The sequence below is a fragment of the Macrobrachium nipponense genome, chromosome 15 (genome assembly GCF_015104395.2).
Source record: "Macrobrachium nipponense isolate FS-2020 chromosome 15, ASM1510439v2, whole genome shotgun sequence".
NCBI classification, from domain to species: Eukaryota; Metazoa; Arthropoda; class Malacostraca; order Decapoda; family Palaemonidae; genus Macrobrachium; species Macrobrachium nipponense.
In genome coordinates this window covers 38,230,664-38,239,531 of record NC_087208.1, presented here as the reverse complement: position 1 = coordinate 38,239,531, position 8,868 = coordinate 38,230,664, and positions in this window count along the sequence as shown.

Below are 8,868 nucleotides of genomic sequence, written 5' to 3'. Positions count from 1 at the left end.
TTAAGGAGCAGAGATGTTGACATGTCAATGTGTAGCCTCATCATCCTACATTTACGAGTGAATTTGGTAAGTCGTATACTTTACTATACTTGAAGCTATTTGCCTTCAAATAAAAATTTCCAAAATGTCCGAATCATCCCCACCCATGGGGATGATTCGGACAGTTATTATAATTGATATTTACCTTTAAGTCAGATGATAAATGAAACAAATACCATACGAAATGTTTAACTGAAATACTCAAAATCAACTTAAAAGATTATTCTCTCCATACCTGGTGATTGGCAGACAGAAAATGTAACTGAAATCCACGATGTTTGCTGAGAATAAATATTAAAGTTGGCTTAAAGAATATTGAATCCTTAAAAAAAAGAAAAAGAAAAAAATTAGATATCCTCGCCTGCCAATGATTAAATAACCGAAATATGCTTGTATTTATTCTCTCCATAAGTAAACACCAAACACAAAATGTAACTAAAATACATGACATTTGTTGTGCCTAAATTTTATTTAATATTGGCCTAACGAACTTTGAAATACCCCTGCTTTCTTTTAATACTATGCTGAACTGAAATTGGAAGCATTCCAATTACTGCCTCTTCACCAACAGTTGCTTTATCCTCAATTTATGGAAATGTAAAACTATTAGTAGCAAATTTCTGTGATTTTCTTAAATAAGAAATCTGAAATTCATCATACGCGTCTAAATTGCTTGTTAATTTACCTACATAACAGACTTAGCTACATTTTACTGGATCTATTCCAACAAGAACAAAGTCTCACTACTCTGGGAATTTATCAATGAAACCAACTTCTGTGTCTCTGATCTCCTCTTCCAAGATGTCAGAACAATTATTATTGTTAAGCTCGGCTGTCAAGAGATCTTCAAGACGACGATGAAGGTCTTCATCACTGGTTTGGTCCTCTGTGTTGAACTTTTTAGTATCTTTTCTTGCTTTTTGATGTTCTTAAGGTATCATTTCCAAACTTTATTTCCTTCTTGGCTGGGATTTTTGGCTTTTACTTCTGTTCTTTCTGTTTATGTTCAAGCTTTTCTGGAGTGTCCAATGGAATCATGCATCTTCCCTGCTTTCTGCTTTTAGCTGTCTCCTTCGTCTCTCCTGCTTTTGGAAATGGTCGAATATTCTCGGGAGAAAACTGGTCAACCCTGTTTTCTATCTTTCTTCACATAATCATGTTCTACCTGAACCACCCTTTTCTCGAAACTCCTTAAGTGTATTTCTATAGCAACAGCAGCATCCCTTTCCCCATTGGTTTTCTTCTTACTATACTCTCGTCCCATGATAGGCTTTAAGGAACTAGAATCAATCTGAAGCAAAGGATAGGCTATTTTTTTGTAATGAGGGGTCCTATGATGGGTTTATGAAGTAAGGGGGCTAATGAATGGATACATAAAATATAAAGTAAATTTGTTAGTGAAAATCTTTTTGTTCTTAGTCGGAGTTCATAATTAGTAAAACATTCCCTAGGAGGATGCGAATCATCCCTACCCTAGACTGTCCGAACCATCCCTCACAGATCATAACCATTTGATACACCCTCAGCCATATATATCCTTTGAGATTACAGGTGGGTAACAGCTACAACATCTTCGTCATACAGTACAAATTCACACCCAAACTGATCATCAACTTCCTTTTCATATTCACTACACCACACCTTACGATTCAAAAGTCAAAAATTGCACAGGAAATGAGAAAAACCACAAAATTTAACCTCTATACTAAAGTATGCGCCATCTCTCAACCAAAGTCCATGTGTAAACAAACTCTCGCTATTTCACGTGATTATTCGGAGCTGAGGGCCCCGTCAGTTTTCCAGGAAATGTACTGTCCGGACCATCCCACTGTCCGAATCATCACCGCTCTCCCCTACTATTTACCACTGAATTATCCCTTAAGTCCCATTATTAATAATTAGTGCAACAGGAGTTTATGTATGTAAACCAGGTAATATCATAATTATTATTATTATTACTATAGCCTATGGTTCATCCACAGGGTTCTTTCTCAAATAGTAAGGTGATAATCTAAGCAGTAAAAATGAAAAAGTTGAACAACCAGCGGGGAACACTGAAATGAATGGATTAAAAATGATGGGCAGAAAAATACCCTAATGGGGCGGTATTTCTACAGAAGCAATCCGCGGTGGCCTAGACTATGGCAATTGACGTTTTCCTATGTTATTTTACTTACTGAACAAGAATTTAAAGTAATACTTATTCGGACGACTGTAATTAACCCCCAGGGGTCAGTACTAAAAACGGCGAAATACAGTCATCAATCCACAACCTCCACTCACAGCCTTTCATCTACAATCATCCTCCTACAACCCTCCCCCTACAGCCATCAATCCACAACCTCCACCCACAGCCTTTCATCTACAGTCATCCAACTACAACCCTCCTCCTACAACCTTCTACATAACAACCATCCATCAACAGTGTTTCACCTGCAGCCTTATACCCTCAACCATTGACATGTCATCCACCCATAACACTCCATATACAACCTAACAACCACAACCAACAGTCATCCACCCATAACCTTCCTCTCATAACCCTCCAATGACAGTCATCCACCTGGTCACTACTCACAACCATCCACACACAACCGTACACCCACAATCCTCCACTCGCATATCTTTCAATACAAAACCATCCTCCCACAACTAAAGTTACAACCTTTCACCCACAACCATCCATTGCCCCCATCAAAACCCTCCAACCATAACCCTAAACAAACAGCCCTCCACCCATAACCCTTCACTCACATCCCTCTCTAATAACCCTTCACTCACATCCCTCTCTAATAACCCTTCACTCACATCCCTCTCTAATAACCCTTCACTCACAACCCTTCAATCACAGTCATCCACCTGGTAATTACCCACAACCATCCATATATAACCCTCAAACCACAGCCATCCCGCCACAACCTTCCACCCGCCGTAATCCACCCACAGCCTACACTCCATTCACAACCCTCCTCCCAAGACCTGCTCTCCACCCACAACCTTCCACACACATCCTTACACCCACGACTATCTAACCACAGCCATCCACCCACAACCTTAAACCCACGATTTCCACCCACAACCTTACATTCACAACCCTTTCCCCACAACTATCCACCCACAACCCTTCAACAGCCCTCCACCCACAACAAGTCTGAGAGAGAGAGAGAGAGAGAGAGAGAAGAGAGAGAGAGAGAGAGAATTTTGCAAAGTTTTTAACCTGTAGGAATCTCCCCTTAAAATCATGTAATACGTATTATGTAGACTTGCTTAAATGCTATAGTTAGAGCAGCTGTAAGTACTAGGCCTAGACTCAACAGTGCCATGCACCTAACATTTATACTTTCTAGTCTTTGGAATTTATTCTTAAGATTATATCAAATTCCAAAGACTAGAAAGTATAAATGCTAGGTGCATGGCACTGTAGAGTCTAGGCCTAATATTACAGTTGCTCTAACTGTAGCATTTAACTAAGTTTATATAAAATGTATCACATAATTTTAAGTGAGATTCCTTCATGTTAAACACTGCAAATTTCTCTCTCTCTCGGCAGGTATTTTACAGACGAGTCCAACCCTCCCTATTTATCCGGGCTTGGGACCGGCGCTGAGAGTTGGGGCTGGCTAACCAGCCCCAACTCACAGTGGCTAGGTTAGAATGTTGTTTTATCCACAGCAGGAAAATGAATCAAGTTGATCCGGTGAAGCTCTGTTGCCGAGCTCCTCCTGACAGACTTGAGAAAAAAAGGCTTAAACACGAATGGGTCACAAAATGGCCTGGTGACTATGGGGGTGAACGCAAACACCCAAAGCAACATAAGAGGAACTACCATGAACACCTTCTGGGGGGTGGGGGATGGGGGGCGAAGGTGGGGGGAATCATGGCGGGTCCCTCTCATGGTGCTGAAGATGTGCGCTCAGCTATTACCGTCTAGGTAACTAGACGGCAATGGCTCAACCCCATGGTCACCGAGCCAGTCTATGACTCATTCCTGTTGTTGGCCTTTTTTGGGTGGGCCTTTTTGGGTGGGCCCTTTTGGCTGGCCTTATTTTGTGGGGTGGGGTGTCACAGCTCACCCACCCCTCCTGCTGTGGAAGGCAAAAGGTAATCAAGATTTGCCTCTTTTTTTTAGCCTTTGGCCATTAACTGCAGCACCTTCATCGGCCTATCCTACAAATGGTCCATTTTGCCTTCTGCCATAAGAATTTCCACACATTCTTCATTGCCATTTACATCATCAGGTTGAGCCTGCTTAGTCTTCATAGCCTCCTTCATTGCCCTGCGTCTCTCATCCAGTAGTTTCTTACGGGCCTCATCTCGCGCTTTCGTCTTCTCAGCGCAAGGTTTAGTAGGTCCTTTCTTAACTTGAACTGGTTTCCTCTTTGCAGGGCCTTTAGGAACATTGGTAGTTGCGCCTGTACTTAGTTCATGTTTCCATCCATGACTTTTAAGGTCACCAATTTCTTCAAAAAGTTGGTGTACATTACCCACCTGAATGGAAACCATGTCCCAAAAGCCAGCTAGATCTGCAGCTATTATAGCAGGCTCCTCTCCTTTAGGACCATCTATATTTTGTTGGCAGAGGCCTCTGAACTGCTCTATCTTCTGCGAGATGAGGAGGCGCGCCTTTCCAGTTGCTGCGAGGACCTTTCCTTGCACATCCTCACTCATTTGCAGCCTAAAGGTTGTCATGTCAGATTCTGCAGTGTTTATTAGGTCTTGCAATTTGGAGACTTCTTTTTCTACTATTTTTAAATAGTGGCTTCCATTCTTCTCCTGTTCTTTCTTCCTGGCTTCCATCGGCTCCTCCTCGCTCAGGCAAAGTTCCTCATCTCCTAATTTCCTTGTCTTTCCATCGTTTTCCTCAGCATTTATGACTTTTTCGACCTCACATTCATTCTGCTGTTCCTGGAGTGAAGTACATTTGCTTTCAAGAGTGATCACTCTTTTCTGCAACTCTTCAATGCAATGTCTGTCATTCAAGGAGTCTAAATCTCTTGCTGCGACGAGGACGTTCAAATGATCTAATTCCAGTCGTTGATTTGCCATCAAAGCCTGGTTCTTCTGATTTGTATTCTTCAGAAGTCTATTTTCATTCGCCAGAACATCAACTGTTTCTTCAACTTTTCTGATGTTTATCTCGGCCTCCTGGGTAACAGCGATCAATTCTTCAGCGTGTGAAAGTTTTTCAGTGGCCAAAGCTTTTTCCAGATCGTGGATCCTCTGCATGAGAGCATCCTCTTTCCTTTCAGTCTCGTCCTTTTCCCGGAGGTGTTCACGGTTCTTTTCGTAGGCCAATTCCAGTTCCTTCTTCAAGATATTAAGAGCATCCTGCAAGTCATTCAGCTCACATCGAACCCGGAGGTTTTCGTCAGCTGCTGTCTTGCGGACCAATTTTTCGTCCTGCAATTTTATGAGTAAGAGTCCACAAAGTCCTCCCAACAGTCCAGCAAAACAGTTCTCCCGAAGGAAACCGCCAATAGACCAAGAGGGAAGGACATTCTGTGATATAAGAGATAAATCCTCAGGTTCCTTTGAAGGGACCTGGGCCATCAAAAAGCTAGGAAGTCCTCCCAACAGTCCAGCAAAATGGTTCCCCTGAAGGAAACCATCAATAAACCAGGAGGAAAGGACTTCCTGCCATACAAGAGATAAATCCACAGTTCCCTTTGCAGGGAGCTGGGACATCAAAGACACCATTAGTCCTCCCAAAAGTCCAACAAAACGGTTTCCCAAAAGGAAACCGCCAACAGACCAACAAAGGAGGACTAATGCCAATACAAAAGATAAAACCACAAAACCCTTTGCAGGGATCTGAGCCATCACAAAGTCGCTAACACTATTCACAATTGAAGTAAACATGTTTGCTGATATGCAGTACTGGAGGTTTGCCAAAAGTGTAGTTTTCGAAAAAGCCACGAGCTGAACACCTCGTCGGCTCCTGAAGACTTCTCCAGCCTCTGAAGACTTCTTAGGTTCCAGTGATCCAGAATGTCCTCTTCGGTGCTATGCGATTGGCTCCAGGGAACGTCTTCTCCGATCTCTGTAGACTTCTCCGATCTCTGAAGACTTCTTCGGCTCCAGTGATCCAGTATGTACCCTTCAGTGCTATGTGATTGGCTCCAAGGAATGGTTCAGTCTAGTGTTCCGAAGTCTCTATCTCTTTCTCGCGTGCGCGCGCACACACACACACACCCATATATATACTATATACTGTGTGACTCAAAAAATAAAAAAGAGAGAAAAACTTTACTCTAAAATCAAGAATTTCTATAAAAAAAATTCAGCGAAAACGAAGACGGACAATAATAGTAACTGTTATTTATTCAGTGGGAGAAAAATCAGGAATTTCTTTTGGAAAAAAGAGTTGAAAGAGAAACAAGTAATTTATGCTCCTCCTTCACATCGGCCTAGACTCTATAGACTCTCTCGTTATAAGGATAATTCTTGTGTACTACACGTTTCCATATACTACTAAGCTGACTGTACACCAAAAGCGTTTGCTATTAAAGTGGTGTTGTTTTTATTCACGTATTTGTTTTATGTGTCCATTTTGTCATGATTTATTTGAACAGCTAATCTGTAAAGACGAATTGATGAAAGTGTCATCTGTTACCTACGAGGTGTATAAAACTTCCTGATGAACCGTTTCTTTTAAATCTTCCCTAATTATATTAGCATATAATTCTGATGATCCTACTCGCTTGTTTTATTCTAAACAGGACTAAGTATTAAAGTACTAACATTCCTAACTTACTCAGATCCAAAGAAATTTTGCATTGCAATCAAAATCTTAATTATATTTAGATTTATTTTAATAAAAAGAGATTTCTTTTAAGATGTCCTTGATAAAAGACTGTAGATACTCAACACAGGTCAAAAGCTACCTCTTCCATCTCTGCTTCCCTTATCAATAGGAACTTATGGTATGATACTAGAAGCATGGTCGTGGTTATGTCCTGAGTTTTACACCTTGTAAGTCGAAAGACTTGAATGTTGCAAGATTTGATTGACATGTTCCTTGTCTTTTCAGAATAGCACCTACAGCTGGCAATCCGTAGTAGATTTCCAACAAGCTTACTACTTCATGTGGTGAACACCTAAGCATCCGTCCACCCATGTAAAGCAAGGGCTATTGAAGACTGCATCACCTTAGCTGGAAATCACAAGGAATGTGATTGAACTGCTATGAGTACTCCACTCTCACCAGGGAATTTCTACAAAGGAAGACCATACCTTCAAGAAATACCTTTCATGGTTTAATCAGCTTAATGTAATATTATTATTAGTGGTTATCCACAAACATTAATTAACCGTAGGTAGTAGAAAAATGATCTTGTATATATTTGAATTAGTCTCACACAATGATTTAGGTTGTAAGTAGGGAAAAATGATCCCACTTGCGTATGTATTTAAATTGGTCTTACTGAACTATTTAGGCTTTTATTTCATAAAAAACATAGGGATATTATTTTCCCTTTCACTATTAAACTGATGTAGGATTAAGTTTGAGTTCCATCCAAGTGTTAGGTTATCTGGTTTCTCATATAAGTGCCTACGCCACAAATTTAGTTGACCAACGCATTACTCATTGTCATTTTAAGGGCAAATTCATGACTTCTATGTCATTCAGGATACTATACATAATCTATGATTATATCAACAGTTGGTTCAATATCCAATTGTTCATTTTGTTCACAGGATGTATGAATAGCTTTTGCATAAGACTTATCATACATAATATCATTAGAAGCACATATAAGTTGCATCAATTTTCTGTCAGCCCATGTAAATCAGCATATTTCAGTAGTGTACTGTACATAGTTTTTACATAAAGCTCATAACAGTTTTATGTCAGGTATTGGTTACTGTAATTCACTTTTTCAACATGCACAGGTTATTAGTCTAAATATCCTATCAGTTGAAAAACATCAGCTCTCAGCTGCCTCTTGTAGAAACCCTCTGTGGCATTTTGGATGCAGCATGCAAATCTAACTATTGAGTCAAATGTGAGGTGTCATTTTCAGCTTTTTAACTCCTAAGTTTACTGTACTTTTGACCCTTTTTGTTGCTTGGATTTTTGCGATCATAACCACAATAAATTACAACTATTTTGCTTTAAAATGACACCTGAATGCATACCATATCCTGAAAAGTTATGTCAGAGAATGTACAAAGTAAAGTGTTGTTTATCACAGGTTTGGCTCAGCATTGACACGACTTTCATAGGCCTACTGATGGCTGTCAAGTTGTTTAGGATGCATGACGATCTTAGTGTCATAATATCAGGTAGTATGCTTTGGTCTATACCTTGATCACATAACAGTCACTAGGACTTTCCATTTTACAGTTTGCTGGATATGAGTTAATTAACTGTTCTAGGATAAATATTTGTCTAAGGGGAGTTTTGACATGTACTAAGTTGTCCATTGTTTAGCAAATAACTCGACAAATCTCTTGAAATAGCGACTTTCCCAGAGTTCCTTGGAGCAATAGGAGGCAATTTTGATAATTATTTGGTAATGTTCATGAAATTCAGTATTGCTTAATAGCTGGTAGTTCACTAGCTACGAGGAATAGGTTATAATACTGTATGTATTAAATTATTTGTCCTACACAAGTACAGTCTAGTAATGTAGAATCTCTGAGGCCTTACTTAAAATAGACAATATTTATGGATTGATTACCATTAATTATTGGAAATATCCCTGTTTGTAGATATTGCTGAACTAGCATCCATTTAATTTGAACTTTGAGTTAAAATTAAATTCAGTGTTCTCAGACCTATGCCAGTAGTCTGTTTCAGTTCTTGCATTGTATCGAAGTTAATCC